We start from the raw sequence: 21,191 nt of genomic DNA, 5'->3' as shown, positions 1-21,191 counted from the left end.
GTACAGGTGGACTGAATGAAGCTAATTGCAAACAGACAGGATAGAACCAAACGTGGCTGGTGCAAAACGGAAATTCAAGGATACAAACTGATCGGGAAAAACTGAAACACAGCCAGGAAAATAATAAACAGAAACAAGATCCAAAACGTAAACTAGAAATAAGAAAACCTAGAACCCAAACAAAAACCCAAATCCCCTCAAATCATGACAGTCACACCAGTTCTGGCCTCCCTATGCTGGGTTTATGATGATTTTAAGATCCAGTTTAAAATTTTATTGCTTGTCTTTAAGAATCTAAATGTTGTAGCACCAGAACGTTAACCCGTTACTCTTCAGCTGGAGCCTGGTGATCCAAGAATCTGCTACTTTTGGAAATTCCTAGATGAACAGATCAGCATAGTGTTGAAATCAAGCATTATTTAGTTATAGCAAGGGTAAATTATACCCTAGCAAACGTTAATTGCTCTTGACGTTTTTGGAAAAATATTGTAATAGTGTAAGAAATTTGACACTCCACAAACTAAAATTATCAGTCAAATGGTTCCCACAGTTAAAAGTCCATTTTAATTAAATGCTACAAAAACTGCCAGATTGACTGGGGTTTGGACAGAAAGGTATAATCTGATGTCTTGTTTTGCCTTGATTGAAAAACAGACAAATTCAAAAAGGTAATGCAATTAGAAAACAGCTACCAGCTAATAGCGGCTGGTAAAGCAGTGGACTGTGGACTGCGGGCTGTCTACCTGAGCAAATTTAAGCTATTAACAAGCTAATATCAGCTTGTTGGGCACTCTTCCTCTGCAAAAAGCAAAAAGGACAATATTATGCGCAATAAGAACTTAAAAACTACTACTAAATTAACATACTGCAAAAACGAAATGTTGATGTGGCTACAGTCAATAGGGCTATTAGGCCTTCTGACATCAAGGTCTTGAAACTCATCACCAAAGATAAACCATCAAAATTTCTGTGGAAACATGCAAATGGCTGGTCTATTATAAGAGGAATTGGATTGCTGCAATGCCAATAAAAATTTGCCCACTGATTTCTTAGAAGACTTGTTGTATTTGGCCAAATGGGGAAGTGGGACTCACAGACGTCAGGATTCAGCTGGTGCTTGGTTTTATTTGCTTTCTCACCAACAGGAAAAGTGAATTGAGCAACAATGGATTGCAGAGAAAACTATTTGCAAGACAAAAGTCTCCAAATCAATCAAACTGAGCTCATATCTACATTACAAAGACAGCACCAAGCCCCTGGCAGAGGAACTCTAGCACTTCCAGTTGACCGCCAAGCTGCGCAACTGGGACCTTCTACTTCAGGCTTTATACTAGAAGCTCCTCCTATAACATAAATACCCATTAATTTGTATTTAATCAACATAGCACAATTACAGACAGTGACAAATACACAAAATATTTAACAAAATACCAGTCTATTAGAACAACTTTTGTGTACTCAAATTTATTTGTTGCATCTAAATGCATTTGTCCTGCCACCTATAAGCAGTGCATTCCAAATGAAACATCCCATTATCAGCTTCTCTATGTAAGGCTTTGCAGACCTCCTGCTTTGGTCTGAAAGATGTTCATATTCATCTGTATTAGGTATGCTTATATGCTGCAGTGAGACTCTAGAGACAATGAGCTGAACATCTCATTACCAAGCAAAGTCTGTATTCATGACAACTGAAAATAAAGAACAAATATGTCATTTCAGAGTCTTTCATAATATTCAAAATCATAATATATTGTGCAATCAGGCATTGTTAAAAACACAAAATTAACAGATTTAACATTTTGAATTTTCTAATGACCACTGCATGCCAGTACAGGTCATCTGAAGGGCTGCTTCCAAATGCCCAAGTTTGCCCTAAAATATCTGAACTTCAACTTTAAAGCCACCAGAATCATTTGTTTACTTGCTTGTCCTTTAATTTTTGGAACTGCATAGTTTATACAGATGACAAAGTAACAGTAAAAGCAAATAATAAAGATTGAGTTTTATGTGCCTAAAATTTAGTCAGATTCTCTGAATATGACCTTAAGTAATTTGGGCATCATTAAACGAATGAGCTATATCTATCCTGCATTTACTAATACTAATTCAATTTAGCGGACAGAAATGATGAAAAAGAATCTCACTCCTCCAACAAAAAGGGGATCGCTTGTCTGACTTCCTCACTTTCGCTGAATCTGAACTCAACCTGCTGGACTGAAGTATCTCTCGCGGATGACATCATGGTTTTAGGCTATTTTAAAACCAACAGCAGTGACCGTTTGGAATGAGGAGGGGTTCTCCTCTCCTCTCCCATCTTTCTTTCCTCCCTTTCACTTTACCCTCAACTGCTTTTCTTCACATTCCCTTTTCAGCCATTCACTGCTGTTTACCTTTCCTTTACTGTAGCTTTTCTGGCCATTCTGTCCTGTTGTGGCTCCAGTTGTCTCTTTATCAAGAGGGAATAAATGAAATCTTGTAAATTCCAATGTTTTTCAGGAGTGAAGGTCGATATTACTTATATTTCAATGCCAGCACACCGCTGAGCCTAAACTGCACTGTCCAACATATTACATTACAGTAAGAAAATGTTCAGTTTTTACATTTCAGCTGTCTGCATTTTTCTTAGTTGCGGATTTCAAAATGTAGAAAACCTTTCTGTTAAACTTTATGTAGACATAGATAACCCAAAGTGTTTCAAATCAGCAGAGTTCATCAGGTCAAACAAACCCCATCAGTTCTGATTTTGCTGGTCTCAGTTTTAGTTGCTGGCTGTGTGACAGAAAGTAACACAGCCAACTAAGACTAAGACCAGTCTGGCGCTAAGACCCAGGGGCCTTCCTCCCAACGGCCTGAGGGAGCACAGCAGAATTCAATGACAATAAACTGGACAAGATACCGGATGTGCCGAATCTGACCCCAACGGAAAGACTGAAATAGACACTGCAGACCAGAGAGTCCAGGCAGAGGAAGAAGGAAACGAGGAAGAGGGAAGAGCCAGAGAATGAGACTATATGATACATGATGTTTATAATGATGAAAATGAGAGAAGTAGAGACCATTTAGATTCAAGTAAGTTAGAAGTATTGCACATAATTTTTTTAATAGAAATAAATAAAAGCTGGAATCAAAATACAACAATTGACCTATAGGAAAGAGGGAGACCCTGTTAGCCATCATCTGATTTTTGTGACTCAGATCACCAACTTTTTACAAGTCAAAAGCAGGAATATGGAATACCTTTTTATTTTAGTAATTTCTATTTCATTTTTGTTTAACCAGGTGAGACAACTGAGAACTTGTTCCCATTTACAAAAACATTTCTCTAGGCGGTCTAATTCTGAGATTTTACTTCAGCAGAACAATTTCACCATGAGGCTGTTTTTTTAAACATGCCAGATTAACTGGACGTTTAGGCTGAACTTTGTAAAATCCTGAAAGAAGGATGGTAAAGATGGATGTTATCAAACTAGTCAGCCCAAGTAGGAGATTGATTTTAGAGATGGAACCTGAAAATAATTATACATCATTTTACAAATTTAATCAAAACCTTTAGCGTCATACACCACTGACTTAATTGAACTCTTCTGAGCTCCTGGACATACAGAAAATAATAGGCAGCTAAGGAAGCTTTGTGAAGGTCAACAAATAACAACTAAGATAAAATTAGCCTCTCCCATACAAGGTTCCTAGATGGATCATTTGCTTCACATAAACAATGGTACGTTCTATGTCTACTCAAAGATGGATTATCTGAGTTACTCATCAGAAGTACCATAAGAACAAACCCATTAGACATTGAATTCTGACAGAGAAAGTTAGGGGGTCTCTCACCAACGCCGAGTTCGATATCCAATATGGCTGCCATGCATATAAAATGTAGTGAAAATAGTTAGCTGTAGCATCTCTGCATTTGGGGCCAGTAGGGCCTGGCCCCACCAGATGTCGCTGTGGAGCTCTATGCTCTCAATAATCAGCAGAGCAGGATCGTTTTTTATTGAGTAATATTTTATAAAGACTGACTCCTTTACCAAAGTTATATCCAAGTCTTTGCCAGAATACTGACAAGCTCAGCAGGCTAAATCCTCTTGAGGCACTCTGAAATTCGGGCCAGCCCATCAACGTTTGTTTAAATAAGGAACAAATTAATTCAATGTACGCATGCCCAACACGCTCTCAGTAGACAGCTGTGGGGCCAGAATACTATGGCCCTAAAGCTCAGATCATCCAAATAAAATACTGGAATTGCACGTTTATGTTCTGACGAATAGGGTGCAGCCATCTAGTGTTGGTTATCTTTGCTAGATACCAAGACAAAAAAAATTAACGAGGTACATTTTTTTGATTAAGGCTAAATTTAGCACTTTGCCACTTGAACAAAGATGAGAAATTAAACGTTTAGGACCTCATCAACCAGAGGATTTTAGCATTGTTCAAGCTGGAAAGGACAAAATATCCTCTTTCAACGAGTGGTTTAGGAGGAAAACATGGCTAACGGCAAGTGTTTGTAGAAAATTGCTGTTCTGCTTTCCTTGCCTGCTCTTTGGAGGGGATACTACATGGACTAATTCAGGATTCAAAGATTTGAAACATCTTTCAGAATGTCTGGCCAAACATGAGAGCAGTGGTTCACATGTTGAAAATGCTCCTAAACTGGGCTTGCTTGGCAGCGCTAACATCGCGGCACAGATAGATTCCACCCACAAACGTGCCATTGACCTACACAATCAACAGACTGAAGAAAACAGATATCCGGTTGGAAGACTTATCACATGCATAAAACTTTGTGGTAAATGTGAAATTGCTTTATGGGGACAAATCTGCTGCTTCAGTGAACCCCAGGATTTTCAGGAGCATTTTTGAGATTATATGTGAGGGTGAAATCGGCTCACAGCCCTACTGCAGAGGGACCTCAGCCACAATTCAAAATGAACGTCTGGAGTGTATGTTTAGTGTATATCAGGAAGAAGTTGCGAAGCAGGTTTTAGAGGCTCCCTTCATCGCTGTCCAAGCAGACGAAACAACAGATGTCTCCTGTAAATCGCAGATGGTAATTGTACTGCATTACATGACAGGGACAACAGTGAAAGAGAAGTTTTGGAGATTCATTAAAGTGAAGGATAAAACTGCACCTGGTCTTGCTAGTGTAATAAAAGAAGCCCTCGAGACGTTAAGTTTAAAAGATAAATTGCTCAAACTTATGATTAATGAAAGAGGTGTACCCAAATGCACAATTTTTGCAATGCTATGCACATCAGTTAAATCTGGTTCTCCAACAAGTTTGCTCCACAAGAATTTCTGATCTGAAAATATTCTTTGCTGATTTGTCTGCTTTGGTATTTTTTTCTCCAACTCCCCAAAAAGAACTGCCGCACTGTCTAAGATATCTGATCGGAGCATCCCAAGGCTACCAGCCACCCATTGGAGTTTCAGAAGCTGAACTGTGAATGCTGTTTGGGAGAACTTTGCAGATATCAAGAACTGTCTGGACAAAATACAAATAGAACCTGGATGGCCCAGCATTACCATTCGTGAGGAGGATGAGACGTTTTTATAGTTTTTGCAGTTTTTCTACCAGCTGATGCCCGAAGTGGACATTTTGTATAACATGCTACAAAAACGAAATGTCGATGTGGCTACAGTCAATTGGGCCATGGGCAGCTTCAAACACTGCACAGGCAACTAAGAGAGAAAGTGGATGACGTCGCAATAGAGAGAGAGGCAGCGCCATTGAAACAGAGGAAAAAAACATGGCTGCGATAATGAAAGGAGCCTGCAATACCGTGGTAGCTTAGTTGGAGGAGCGATTTTGCAAGAGTGATCACCTTAAAGCAGCACAACTTGTGGACTTGCACACTCTTCAGTAAGTTAGGGCAAATCATTTCCAAGTGATGAATTTGAATATGTAACCAAAATCTGGCCAACTGGAAATAACGTGACGCTCAAAACTGAACTGAAGTCACTGTACAGTCACTCAGAGTTGCATGCAGAAAGTGCCCAGTCTCAGCTGTAGTTGAGATTGATAACAACCTATAGGATGCTTTATCTGAGACTGTCACTGCTCAAAATTGTCATCACAACAACAATGACCAGTGCTGCGTCAGAGAGGAGCTTTTCAAAACTAAAACAGGATCAAGACATTTATACGGAGCACCATGGGGCAACAAAGGTTAAATGCACTGGCTATGCTGTCCATTGAAAACAAATTCATTCATGGATTATTGGACTTCAACAGAAGAGTAATGGAAAAGTTTGCCCTTTTAAAGTTGTAATGTCATGTATATAAAAGGTTTGATTTTTGAATTGTATTTATGTAAAATGGCATTTCTACAGTGTGTCAATTTGTGCTATTTTTATCTGGTTCATTGATCAGAGGCAGATTAACAGAAAAATTTATTGCTGCAAATAGGTTTCGAGTTTTGCGCCCCACCTAACTTATCATGCCAGAGATGCCACTGGTAGTTAGCATAAACCATTTATTAGGACTTCTGACAGTTGCATCCAGTTAGTGCTGAACAATCTGACTGCGAAAAATGTTTGAATGTACAGGTCCTTCTCAAAATATTAGCATATTGTGATAAAGTTCATTATTTTCCATAATGTCATGATGAAAATTTAACATTCATATATTTTAGATTCATTGCACATTAACTGAAATATTTCAGGTCTTTTATTGTCTTAATACGGATGATTTTGGCATACAGCTCATGAAAACCCAAAATTCCTATCTCACAAAATTAGCATATTTCATCCGACCAATAAAAGAAAAGTGTTTTTAATACAAAAAACGTCAACCTTCAAATAATCATGTACAGTTATGCACTCAATACTTGGTCGGGAATCCTTTTGCAGAAATGACTGCTTCAATGCGGCGTGGCATGGAGGCAATCAGCCTGTGGCACTGCTGAGGTCTTATGGAGGCCCAGGATGCTTTGATAGCGGCCTTTAGCTCATCCAGAGTGTTGGGTCTTGAGTCTCTCAATGTTCTCTTCACAATATTCCACAGATTGTCTATGGGGTTCAGGTCAGGAGAGTTGGCAGGCCAATTGAGCACAGTGATACCATGGTCAGTAAACCATTTACCAGTGGTTTTGGCACTGTGAGCAGGTGCCAGGTCGTGCTGAAAAATGAAATCTTCATCTCAATAAAGCTTTTCAGCAGATGGAAGCATGAAGTGCTCCAAAATCTCCTGATAGCTAGCTGCATTGACCCTGCCCTCGATAAAACACAGTGGACCAACACCAGCAGCTGACACGGCACCCCAGACCATCACTGACTGTGGGTACTTGACACTGGACTTCTGGCATTTTGGCATTTCCTTCTCCCCAGTCTTCCTCCAGACTCTGGCACCTTGATTTCCGAATGACATGCAGAATTTGCTTTTATCCGAAAAAAGTACTTTGGACCACTGAGCAACAGTCCAGTGCTGCTTCTCTGTAGCCCAGGTCAGGCGCTTCTGCTGCTGTTTCTGGTTCAAAAGTGGCTTGACCTGGGGAATGCGGCACCTGTAGCCCATTTCCTGCACACGCCTGCGCACGGTGGCTCTGGGTGTTTCTACTCCAGACTCAGTCCACTGCTTCCGCAGGTCCCCCAAGGTCTGGAATCGGCCCTTCTCCACAATCTTCCTCAGGGTCCGGTCACCTCTTCTTGTTGTGCAGTGTTTTCTGCCACACTTTTTCCTTCCCACAGACTTCCCACTGAGGTGCCTTGATACAGCACTTTGGGAACAGCCTATTCGTTCAGAAATTTCTTTCTGTTTCTTACCCTCTTGCGTGAGGGTGTCAATAGTGGCCTTCTGGACAGCAGTCAGGTCGGCAGTCTTACCCATGATTGGGGTTTTGAGTGATGAACCAGGCTGGGAGTTTTAAAGGCCTCAGGAATCTTTTGCAGGTGTTTAGAGTTAACTCGTTGATTCAGATGATTAGGTTCATAGCTCGTTTAGAGACCCTTTTAAAGATATGCTAATTTTGTGAGATAGGAATTTTGGGTTTTCATGAGCTGTATGCCAAAATCATCTGTATTAAGACAATAAAAGACCTGAAATATTTCAGTTAGTGTGCAATGAATCTAAAATATATGAATGTTACATTTTCATCATGACATTATGGAAAATAATGAACTTTATCACAATATGCTAATATTTTGAGATGGACCTGTATTAAATGGAGAGAAATGCAATGTTAAATGTGTTGCAACAAGTAGTTGCATCACAACAATTAACACATCTCAGATAATACTTTAATAGATTCAAGACCTAATCTGCAAGACAAATTGAACCCAGCTTAAGAGTAAGCAGCGTCCCCCAGAATGAGAAGGTACACAGGCATGACTAATAAAAGATGCTAGCCAAGATAAGGCTCGCTAAGATCAGGGGCTGGCATAACACCTTCAAAGCTCCCTACATAGAAAAATCAGCTGGGATACTTCCAGAGGTCCAAATTTTTTGTTTGAAACTTGGAGACTTCTCACTAACCTGACCTCAAAGTCCATTGTGGCTGCCTTATATCTAGAGTGCACAAATTCAATGTTCATTTCCACCTCAGTTTGTATCTTAATAAATCAGCCACACAACCTAAAGTATTGTTTCAGCTTTTAAACGCCTACAGTGCACAGAAATATGAGGCTGTTGTCTTTCAATAGAAATTGTAATTAGCACAACAGTTTCCAATTCTCTCTAGTTTACCAACCTGCAACTGGAACCACGGTAAGGTCGCAGTAGCGTCATTACCAGTTTTGAGTTCCAGTATCGAATAGCTAGCATAATATATTAGCTAAGGCAAAGATAGCTAGACCTTCACTCATTTTGGCTGCCATTTAATAAGTTAAAATATAAAAATGAATTTCAAATCCACATGTGTAGGTGAAAGGTAAACCACAATATTGCAGGATTTTACTGATGTTTTTCTTGCATAAGTAGTTTTTAACGTTTTTTTCCTACCTGTGGTTTCAGCTCCTGCACCAAACAGTTGAAAGGAAACTAAAAGGGAAGTGTAAAACAATGTCAACTCAAGTGTACTGAACTGGATGGACAAAGTTGACATTTCTGTGTTTATGCTATTCCACCTCCACTTTCTTCAGCCACCAAATATTGCCGTTGTTAATACTGTACCTGTGTAAATGTGCAGAGAACATCATAATGTGCCATTAACTTATTCCTGTAGATATTTCATTCCACATATTCTTATTATAGCTAAAAGCATTATCTTTAGTAAGATGCCTGTCTAATTTCCCAACAGAAGCAAAGTACTATTACATTTAAATCTGCGTTTTACGGTATATAATCCCTAAAGCGTTATATTATACTTATAATTATTCATCCATAAATACACAAATGTTAAAAAAAAAGTATGAGAATGAAAAACGAGTAAAGATGAATATTGCTAAAATGTCACAGAACATGTAAAACTTACTAAATACAGAATGGAATACCAATATACACTCACACAAACACACACTCTTGTCTTACTATGTTTTGAGGACCTCTCATTGACTGTCATTGCCTTCCATTGATTTCCATTCTTTTTCAACCCTTTCTATGGCCTACCCCTAAACCTAACCATTACCAGTACATATCTAACCCTAACCTAAACTCAATTCACACCTTAGTCCTAAACCTAACCTATAGTAAAAAACAAAGTTAGGACCATGAAAATGTCCTCCCTTTGAAACAAACGTTCCTCGTCATGCTGGTGAAACACGAAAAATGGTCCTCACTCAGATGCACAAACAGTAGCACACACACACCCACACACACATGCTCACACACAAACACCTGTTGACACATATAGCAAATGAATGCATTATACAAGTGGTGAAGACAACTTACTGAAGTTGAAACTGAGCATCATAATGGAGAAGAAAGAAAATTTAAATGACTTTGAACATGTCAAGGTTATTGGTAGCAGACAGGCTGGTCTGAGTATTTCAGATATGCTGGTCTACTGGAATTTTCATGCACACCCATCCCTCAGGCTTACAGTGGATGATCCAAAAAAGAGAAAATATCCAGTAAACTGCATTTGTGTGGACAAAAAGGCCTTGTTGATATCAGAGGACAATGGGCAGACACAGGAGGTAATAAGGCAACAGCAGCTCATTACAACCAAGGTATGCTGAACAACACCTCTGAACACAAAACACGTCAAACCTTAAAGCAGATGCAGCTATAGCAGCAGAAGACCAATGTGGCTTCCATTACTGTCAGCTGAGAAAAAGAAATTCTCAAAGGCTCACCAAACATATGTTTGAATCAGAAATATGCCACCAGTGGTCATTATTTTTCAGATTTTAGGAAGATCATCTCAAGATAACACAGACATTTTCAATCTACGCTTGGAAGTTGAAGATGTTGCCCCACAATTTTGTTTTCAGCAAAACAAAAATATAACTGGACAAGGATAAGTAAAATAGAGTAAATGGGACACACATACAGTGGGGGAAATAACTATTTGCCCTTCTGGTGATTTTCTAACTTTTCTCACTTACAAAAAGAGGCATGCTCTTTAAAGTTTTGTTTTAACGTGGATAGACAGAATATCAAGAAAAATGGATAATTGCACAACATAAAAGTTGAAAATTGGTTTGCACCTCATTAGGTGGAAGAAAGTATTTGACCATCTAGAATTCTGGCTCGCACAGATTAGTTAGGTGCCAAAGATTTATTTCTGACCTTGACTTGGTATGTGATGAAAACACAACTGTCCAAGATGGGGTGAGAATGATCAAGACAAAGTTGATGGATCAGCCCACAGCTGATAGCCTGTCTTAGTTTTCTCAGTGAACATCTAAATATTTCAAAGAATGTTAGGGAGAAAATGTAACTCTTTGCATTCAACTCAGCACACCTTGTTTGGAGGAAGACCTGAAGAGCATCATTATTAGAGCAGCAACTAACGATTATTTTGCTAATCAATTAATCTGTCGACTATCTTTTTTTTGATTAATCAATTAATAATTGAATAACAAAAGGTGCTTAATAAGATAGTTTTTAAAAGATTTGTACCTGGTGAATTTAAAGCTATATGCCATTTGAGGAGTTCTGGATAGACCTTTACAAATCTTGTCCTTTACAGACAAAGGAGAGTTTCAATTAAATGCAAATAGTATGTATTATTTGTAAAATATTTGCCTAATTACTGCTATGAGTGGGTTGTTCTTTCGGCAAATGGCATCTTTTAGAGTCTGTGTACTCCAGTTAACAAATATTCAATTACTAAAGTAGTTGATTATTTCAATAATTTATTAAAAATGATTAATCCAATTAATTGCTTCAGCCCTAATCATCTCTGCTGTCAAGCACAGTGGTGGAAACATTATGTTTAAGGGCTTTTTTCTGCTAGGGGTACAGAGTGACTTCATCGCATTGAGGAGCCATTAAAATGAGCCGTTTACTGTGAGATCTAGGATGAGAGAACCAAAGAGTCATGGATGAATCATTCAAGATGAAACCTGCTCAAGAAACACTTCAAAAACAGCAAAGAAGAAGCACTTTAAGGTCAAATCTCCAGAAAACTGTAGATAGAGCTGAAGGTCCGAGTTGCCAAGCAGCAGCCAAAAAATCTAAAACATTCAAAGTTTCTGTAAGAGCAGTGGGTCAAAATCCCTCCTGAAATGCATTAAAATCTGGTGACCAGCTGCTGAAAATGTCTCTTTGATTAGTTGCAATACTAACTTTACTCAATAACATGCAACCGAACATTTAACGTTTATGATCCACATTTATTCTTGAAATGTTTGTTAAAATTTGCTCTCTCTGCATAAATGAGAAGAGATCAAATATTTTTTGTTCTCCCAATGTAATTTTTGCTAGAACAAGGTGAGTTATGGAAGGAATGTTTTCTTCAGCACCTCCCAAAACAGTGGTGCTGCTATTTTTATTTCTGCCCTAGATCCATGTTCCATGCTTGCTGAATGAAATGTTGCCATCTCATATTTATGTTTTATTGTTGAACTTCCACTTCCAAACATCTGTCCATTTGTCCAACTATGGTGAATGCTTCTTCCCAACGTCCAAACAACCCCCTCCCTGCATCCGGTTCACTTTCTTTCTTTCCCTTCTTCCCATCAGTCCATCCCATCCTTTTCTCATCCACCCACCCCTCCAGTCCCAACCCAGTATAGATGGGTATTGACGTTCCACTTTCGACCTTGAGGACAATCAATCCCAGCCTCGCATGTCCCCAATACAGTTACATATATATTGCTCTGAAGTTTTGGTTTTAGAAGTGGTAAACCTGGAATAAAGACACCCTAACTTTATCCCAAAGTCCCTGAGCAGACACACATGAAAGCATTTCTGAAATGACAATAATATTTTGAGGAAACATTAAATTCATCTCATCATTAGCTTCCAATTCCAATCCATCCATCTGATTTTTAAGCCTTTTTCATTATTCATTAAGCCCATGTCAGATGAACAATATCAGAATCATGTTTAAGAAGTAAAATGGGCTTTTGCCCAAAAAGATTGCCCAAAACACAGACATGAGCAGGGTGTTACATTACAGAATAATGCAACTAGTTGTTTATCACCAAATAAAACAGTACATGCTTGTAGTTATGTCATTTTGGTTATTAAAAGTGTTGTAGATTTAAGCAGATATACTGTTATTTTAATTATTAAAAACTAAAAACTCTGAGACGTGCTGAAATATGCAAAGATAAACTTTAAACAAAGAGTAGATATTAAGATGCAAACTGTGCTTACACAATTATAACAAGGAGCTTAAATGACTGAATTTCCTGAAACATCCTAATTTAATTCTATCATTACAAGGTCAGGCAAATCACCAATAGATCCTGATGAGATCGAATGGCAACAGGATGAATTTATGCTTACCTCTGATTGGAGGGAGATCCATTCTGCAGCGGTGTTTTGGTGCCTCCCGGATGTGAGCGAGCAGTATCCCTACAGTGTGGGGAGTTTTAATGTCACAGCTGGGGTTTCTTTTTGAAAAATACCACTGTTGTTGTAGTCCTATTGGTATATGTTTCTTGGCTGGAAGGATGCTCTTTCCCTGTTCGAAGAACCCTCCTCTTTCCTGAAGCTTTTCTGGAAGCACTCTGATCCTGGAGGCTTCCTCTTCAGGTCGTCCCGCTCTTCACCTTCCAAAAATAAGCCAACCAGTCCTTTTGTGCAAAGTGCATAAAAGAGAGCTCCCCCCTCTCTGTCTCTGGTCAACAGAGATTCACTTTGGAACGGTGCTCCTGATGCTGGAATTGTGTCACACAAACAGGCACAGTTATGGCTTCAGTATATTTTATCTGTAGTTCTAAGAGCAGGAAAAGAAAATAGTTCTGAGATGCCTGAGAGAGAATCAGAAGTATCTCCACACAGCAGCTGAGGTTGGAGCAGCAGAGTAAGTGTGAGAAGAATTGATTGCAAAGAAAACAATGCAGCTTTTAAGTCTGAATGAGAGCAGATGAAGTCAGGATCGATAGTTAAAACATTGTCCTCTTTGGTTTTTATAAAAACTCTTCCTGCCTTTCTGTTGTTGTTTCCGCTCCTCTCTCTAAGAGATGAATGACTGAGAGCTGCATGCAGTCTCTCTTTCACACACACACATTCACTTCGGTCAGCCTTTCTCCTCCGCCTCCTCCCCTCCTGTCTCCAGCTCCTCCCTCTTCCATCACTGAGTTCAGCTCAATTCACCTAAGCTGTTTTAACATGACAGAGCAGAAGCTGAACTTAAACAAGCATGGGAAACACGTCACAGCGCAGAGGATGAACACTTCTGATTTCATTTAAACACAAAAATGTTTCATCAAAATTTCCAAATGTCAGTGGACCTGTTCCAAGGAAGGTTCAGAACATGTAATGTGAATAGATCCACTGTGGATGTGGGTTGCAGGAGCCGTGGCCTGAAGCTTGTTTGTGTTTGGCAGACCAGGAGCAACCTGGAATTCAGTCTTGCTCAAGGACACATCGACATTTGAAAGCTGGAATCAAGCTCACAACCTCCCTATTCCCAGAGTATCAATCTCTCCTGCTGAGCCCCAGAAAACAGACGAGTTTGAGAATCACAGGACTAGTCATATTGTGCTTATTCTATAAAAGCTTCTTGTTAGTGAAATAAAGATTATTCATCCACAGTTGTTTAGATTGTATAATATAGATAGCAGCTTCCCAATATTATTAATGATTACAGAAAAAATCCACTGGAATGTCCCATGAATAAATTCTGACTGAAAAAGTTTCATGTTTGGCTTCATCACCAAATTAGAAATGCAACATGGCTTATATTATATCACAAACAATTGAAACCGCATTGCTGAGCTATTTTTAATGCATTTCTGCTTTTCTACAGTGTTCACATAAAACAATTCATTATCAGCTATCCTGGTCACTGAGAATTAAGAGATCCCACTGGTTGTCCAACTTGAATTATAAAGAATTGAAGTTGGGTCTGACGACATTCACAGATCCGACCAGAACCAACTGCAATGCAGCAGAGCAGCATAATGGACTAAAGGCGTTTTGTTCAAGGCACCTGATTGAGTTTAAGTTTGTTTGTGATCATTTTTGCTGAGAATTTTCCCAAAGCTACTTTTCTGGTAGTAAAGAAATGATCACAGTGGTTGTTTTTACATGAGGTGTTATGGTCCATCAGTCCGTAGTAATAAGCCAAAACTGAGTGAAACTAAAATTTTTATTTTGTAGGTAAAACACGCATTTGCGGTGAACCCCGCCTTTTGTGTGTGCAGCTGTGTGAGAAAACTCATTCATGTATATGTTTGGGTGTGAATGTGAATCTAATTTAGCTTTTTTTGGCTTCTTTTAGTCTCTGTCCTTACTCAGCAAGACCTGAGCTACAAAAACATACACTATGTGCAGGTGCATGAACACACACACGCACACACAAATGAATGTAACTGGACACTGGTCCCTAATGGGGTTGAGGGGGAGCTCTGTTTCCTGTTGAGGAAAGTATCTGAGATGAAACAAACTGCTGATAGAGAGACATTAAGATGGGAAAAAGACAGAGACAATGAGATTATCTAAAAGAAACCAAATCCACCTTCAGTGAAGAAGTGCTCTGTCTTCCCAAGAAGTATGAGGCATCTTCTTAAAAAGACAGCTCGCAAAATTCTCGTTAACTCACCAGTTTAACAGAAATACTTTATAAACTTACATAATCTCGTTATCAATAAAATTTTAATACCCACTTATGCATCCATCCATCTTCTATACCTGCATCTTCCATACAGAGTTGTGGGACCCTGAGACACACAAGACAAACAACCATGCACACACCCATTCACAATTAAGTCATGGTTTTTCAACTGTGGGAGGAAGTACCTAGAGAGAACCCACGCATGCATGGAGAGAACATGCAAACTGCATGCAGAAAGACCCGCAGTCGGGAGTCAAACCCAGGACCTTCTTGCTGCAAGGCAACAGTGGTCTACCGTGTAGCCCTCAACTGAAGCTTCTCTCAAATACAAACATTTTCCATAAGTTTAATTCTGGTTTTAGATCAGACTAGAGCTGCACAACACATCAAACCCTGATAGTTTTTGCAATTTCAGTATGTTTAATATCACAATCATGAAGGCCTGCTTGGATACAATATTTGGTATAAGTGCTGTGCATTCACACCCTCTATGTCAATAATATATTGGGCCAGGTAAATGGACCTCAACTTTCTTTTATGCCCACACCTGATACATTGGTAAGCCCAAAATAATTCAGACCCCTAAATGGTTTAGATTTAAAATTGTTTTGATCAAACCAAAAAGTTTGTTTCCAATAGGAAAAGTAACAGGCATCTCAAAAACAATGTGAAAGTCTTTGGGGTAGGAACGCCTCCATATCACCCTAAAGTGGGAAAGAAAATGATTTACCGTGATTTTCCATCGAATCATCTGCTGCTTGGTTGTCCATTAGTGAATCACCATTTGGTCCACCTAATATAAAAAAAAAAAAAAAAACAATGACAGCCATCTGTTACAGGTAGTTCAAAGGACCCGAAATTTCAGCCGGACACAACTGATACGATTCAAAAGATTTATTGAGATCCCTGGAAGGTGTTTGACAGGAAACCACCAGCGGTAGGCACAGGAACCTCTGAGGACAAACAGATTAGTTAGTGGCTGAGCAGATAACTGAGAATAATGTCAAACTCAGATAAAGCCACTAACCTTTTCAAAAACCGTGGGAGACTCAGGAAACTTAATTTCAGCTCCTCAGTGTAGTCCCCTGGTGACAGCAGGTTTGCGTCACACCGGTTATCAGGTTTGCAAACCCAGTGAATGTGTGGAATGCAGTGGTCAGGAGACAGAAACAGGGTCAGAGCCGGGAGGACAGGATCAGGCAACAGGATCCGAGGGAGAGGCTTGAATCATTGGTCAAGGCACAAAAGCAAGGTCATGAACAGGGAGGCAGATTCAGGCAGACGGATCCAGGGGTTAGGCAGAGGACGGTAGTCAGGAGGCAGAGGCAAGGTCGATGTCCACAAATCAGAAGCCAAGAGAATATCCATCGTGGGCAGAGCAGAGAAATCCAGGGGGCAAAAACGAGATCAGAATCAGGCAGGCGGGCAAGCAAGGAAGGAAGGAAGGAACGCTGGACATTTACTCACACAAGGCTTTCGATAATCTGGCACTGGTTGTCTGTCAGAGAGCAGTATATACAGGCAGAAGCACAGGTAGAGTAGATGAGGAGTAAGTAGGGAGCTGGCTGGGAAGGAGCAGGTAAAACCAATCCTCCTAAAAGCTGCTGCACAGAGCAGACAGACAAGATGATGCAGACAACCAGTGCAGAATCATAACACCATCATTGTTACAATGCTGCGCTCTCCACTGACACAGAGTACCCGCCCCCTTCTCTCATATTGTCTCTGTTAGGTTTTATAGTTAAGTCCACCGAGAGTTAATTGGAAAGTTAACTGGTCAATTAATCTGAATCTGCCAGGATCCATGTTAATTCCAGGTCTATGCAGGGCCTTAAGCTCTGATATGTGAAGCTGACGTCGTCAAAAGTAGCCAAATTGGGTTAGAGGAAGCTGATCACCAGTGCCCCCTGACAAGACTTCCAAATCACTGGCGTCTAACCACTTTCACTCACTGACTGTCTGACGAGAAAATGAAGATGTTGAAGACTATCTTAGAATGTGTCCGGGCCCTGTGTCTTCTTGCTCTACACAAGTCACAACCAAGAATTTCCCTTGAGGTGGTGAGCAAATGAAGGACAGTGAAGCTGGCTGATTGGCACTGGGAATTAAGTTGGGTATTTTACCAGACAATAAAAGTGCAAAGTGAAGAATGCTGAGAAAATGTGACACCTAGGCATGATTATCTTTACTCTCTATTCCAGCCTTCAAGGAGTGAATAGTAATACGAAGGTGACCATGAGCCAGGTACTTATGGATAAATGGAAGGTTCATGCAAAAGAGAATTCAGTTTGGCCACATACCACCAAGGCGAACATCATATCCCATCTGCAAGAAAGTTATGAACTGTATCTAAAAAAGAACAACAACCTTAGGTTGAATAGTTTCAGGAGTTCAAACATCTGGTAATATTGTTAACAGCAGATCCACAACCAAACACAACTTCAGTTTTGAGAGGATCTCCACAGTAGTTGACCACTGAAGAACAAGTCCAGAAATGAGCACTGACTGATTACTGCGCTAACTCACGTGTCTGCCATAATCCATGTATTGGAGAATACAGTGCAAAGAACTGAGGAAGACTACGGCAAAATGAGGATGACCTGAACTGTTGGCACCTCAACCATGGTCAAATTAAGGTAAACTCCAAAAGAGCTGTAAAGTTTGCAACCACGTCACTGAAAGCCTCCAACATCCAGTGGAAACCACTGCAAGATATCAGCTGTGTGGAGGACTTTACTAACCAATTGTCAACAAGGGATCAAGAAGGGGAACCATGTGGAGCAAAAACTAGCTAATTGTCAAGTCAGTGGTGATTTATCATTCTGTTGTTTGCAACAGCACAGATGTAAGATTACTCGTAATCAAAATTTGGTAATCCACTTCTGATCAAACATTCTTTCTGTTGTTAACTTAAAATTACTTTTGTAACATTTAAAAACCTGTTACCTTCTGTAGATTGTCAATCATGGGTGCCAAGTAAGCAAAACTAATTTGACAGAGATGAAAGTAGTAGATGTGGAGAAATGTTCTAGGTCATACAGGGATCAATGACACGTGGCCTGATTAAGAGGATCCAGCTGACAAAGTCATTTATTTCTGCCGGCTCTCCTCTCTGCACACTGTACACGCTCAGTGTTTTTGTGTATCTGCATATGATGGAGTATGGAGGCCCGATCCTGACATAATTTTTAAAAAAAGCATATATATATATATATATATATATATATATATATATATATATATATATATATTGTTTTACCTTTTCCTTAGACATGCATTTTCATCAAGAAATTTATATATTTTCTTTTTCTTTTTCCTTAAACATGCGTTTTCATCAAGAAATATATATATTTTCTTTTTCCTTTTCCTTAAACACGCGTTTTCATCAAGAAATGTATATATTTTCTTTTTCCTTTGTTCTTTTTATATTTCCTCGTCTCTCTTTTTCCTTTATCGTATGCATTTCTCCTTCATTATGCAAATGAGGAGGGCTGCCTTCTTCTCTCCAGCTCCTCTACTATTGGTCAATAAACAGGAAGGAGGAGGGTCCATGTGCAGGCCGAGGGTGTGTCCCAATTCAGGGGCTGGATCCTTCCAAGTGCGTACTTGTGGGCTGATTACATCACAGCGCGGCGCGGAAGGTCTGTCAAATGCGGCAGACAAATGTGTCCTTCCTTTGCCCGATTTGAAGGATGCATTGTAAGTTTCCTTCGCTGTCCATCTTTTCCCATGACTCATTCCGGGTCGAAGTGAATTGGTCAACCAGGGGCAGCTATGGGGGCCCACAGTGGCAAAAGCTGTGAGTAAACTGTGAAAATTACACTTTCTGTGACACAAATGAACTTTTACAATGTTTTTAGTGCGGGAATATAACTGTGTAGACGTGAAAAATCTGCTTGATTCTGCTTCAAATGTGCTCCGACATGTTCGGAGTTTTCCGATCCGATAGTAACTGCCCGCTTGCCTCCGCCAGCGAACTAGACCCGGAGAGATCTGACCAGACTGTCGGCACTGAGCTCTCGCTGGCAGTCAGGATGCTTGGCATTTGCCAGAGAACACCAAGATTGGCAAATTCGCCACTGGTTCCCTGTGCTCTTCACAGATGAAAGCAAGTTCACACTGAGCACATGTGACAGACGTGACTGAGTCTGGAGACACTGTGGAGAGCGATCTGCTGCCTTTTGAATGTTGGTAGTGCTTTCACACTCGTGGTAGCATGAGACGGACTCTACAACCCACACAAGTGGCTCAGGTAGTGCAGCTCATCCAGGATGGCACATCAATGCAAGCAGTGTCAAGAAGGTTTGCTGTGTCTGTCAGTGTAGTGTCCAGAGCCTGAAGGTGCTACCAGGAGACAGGCCAGTACACCAGGAGACGTGGAGGAGGCCGTAGGAGGGCAACAACCCAGCAGCAGGACCACTACCTGCGCCTTTGTGCAAGGAGGAACAGGAGAGGCACTGCCAGAGCCCTGCAAAATGACCTCCAGCAGGCCACAAATGTGCATGTGTCTGCACAAACGGTTAGAAACCAACTCCATGAGGATGGTACGAGGGCCCGATGTCCACAAATGGGGGTTGTGCTCGAGGCCCAACACCGTGCAGGACGCTTGGCATTTGCCAGAGAACACCAGGATTGGCAAATTCGCCACTGGCCCCCTGTGCTCTTCACAGATGAAAGCAGGTTCACACTGAGCACATGTGACAGACGTGACAGAGTCTGGAGACACCGTGGAGAACAATCTGCTGCCTGCAACATCCTTCAGCATGACCGGTTTGGCAGTGGGTCAGTAATGGTGTGGGGTGGCATTTCTTTGGAGGGCCGCACAGCCCTCCATTGCTCGCCAGAGGTAGCCTGACTGCCATTAGGTCATTATAAGATCCTCAGACCCCTTGTGAAACCATATGCTTGTGCGGTTGGCCCTGGGTTCCTCCTAATGCTAGACCTCATGTGGCTGGAGTATGTCAGCAGTTCCTGCAAGATGAAGACATTGAAGCTATGGACTGGTCCACCCGTTCCCCAGACCTGAATCAGATTGAGCACATCTGGGACATCATGTCTCACTCCATCCACCAATGTCACATTGCACCACAGACTGTCCAGGAGTTGGCGGATGCTTTAGTCCAGGTCTGGGAGTAGATCCCTCAGGAGACCATCCGCCATCTCATCAGGATGCCCAGGTGTTGTAGGTAGGTCATACAGGCATGTGGAGGCCACACACAATACTGAGCCTCATTTTGACTTGTTTTAAGGACATTACATCAAAGTTGGATCAGCCTGTAGTGTGTTTTTCCACTTAAATTTTGTGTGTGTCTCCAAATCCAGGCCTCTATTGGTTAATAAATTTGATTTCCATTGATGATTTTTGTTTGATTTTGATATATATATATATATGTAGATATATAGATAACGAGAGAGAAAAATAAGTATTTGAACATCGTGCGACTTTGCAAGTTCTCCAACTTAGAAATCATGGAGGGGTCTGAAACTTTCATCTTAGGTGCACTTAGGTCCACTGTGAGAGACATAATCTAAAAAAAGCAATGATTTTTTAAATAATTTATTTGTGTGTTAATGCTGCAAATAAGAATTTGAACACCTGCCAATCAGCAAAAATTCTGCCCCTCAAAGACCTGTTAGTCCGCCTCTAAAAAGTCCACCTCCACTCCACTTATTATTCTAAATTAGAAGCGCCTGTTTGAGGTCGTTAGCTGCATGAAGACACCTGTTGGCCCATCTTCTACAGAATTGTCCTAAACAAGCAAAAGGAAAGAGGGAAAACCAAAAGAAGTATGTTAATCACTGGTTGGATATTTATGAAAGTTAGAAAGATAGGAGTTTTTGAAACTGGACAGAAACTGACTGCAAAGAATGTTGTTATTGTACCTCCAAGCCACGGTGGCTGAGTTTTTAGCTCCAGTAAAAAGGTGGTCATTCTCACCCCGTCTGCTCCTTTGTACCTAAACAACAAAAACATCAAAAAGAAACCATCTTGCTTAATATCAGTGTAAAAAAAAGTTTTTTTTTATTTTATATTTGTCTTAATTGGCAGAACATATTAAAATATTTCTATGCAAATGCCTA

At 40.3% G+C, this 21,191-nt stretch overlaps 1 protein-coding gene across 3 annotated transcripts in view; it reads right to left on the bottom strand.

The window, feature by feature from the left end:
• The window catches only part of LOC124876862 (protein sprouty homolog 3), a 36,556-nt gene extending 18,282 nt beyond the window's left edge, over window positions 1-18,274 (bottom strand). The window contains exons 1-3 of one of the 3 annotated variants that reach the window (XM_047379884.1): window positions 16,578-18,274; window positions 15,841-16,331; window positions 12,836-13,209 (exon numbers count right to left, since the gene is read on the bottom strand). The gene's annotated coding sequence lies outside the window, so the exon portion shown is untranslated. Of the gene's footprint in view, window positions 1-12,835; window positions 13,998-15,840 lie in introns of those variants that run through there. The other 2 variants (XM_047379883.1, XM_047379885.1) reach the window with 2 other exon arrangements.
• Between the last annotated feature and the right edge of the window lie 2,917 nt (window positions 18,275-21,191).

This window comes from Girardinichthys multiradiatus, chromosome 11 (genome assembly GCF_021462225.1).
Source record: "Girardinichthys multiradiatus isolate DD_20200921_A chromosome 11, DD_fGirMul_XY1, whole genome shotgun sequence".
Classification (NCBI taxonomy): Eukaryota; Metazoa; Chordata; class Actinopteri; order Cyprinodontiformes; family Goodeidae; genus Girardinichthys; species Girardinichthys multiradiatus.
The sequence above is the reverse complement of the archived record's forward strand: the minus strand, read 5'-3'. Positions and strand labels throughout refer to the sequence as shown.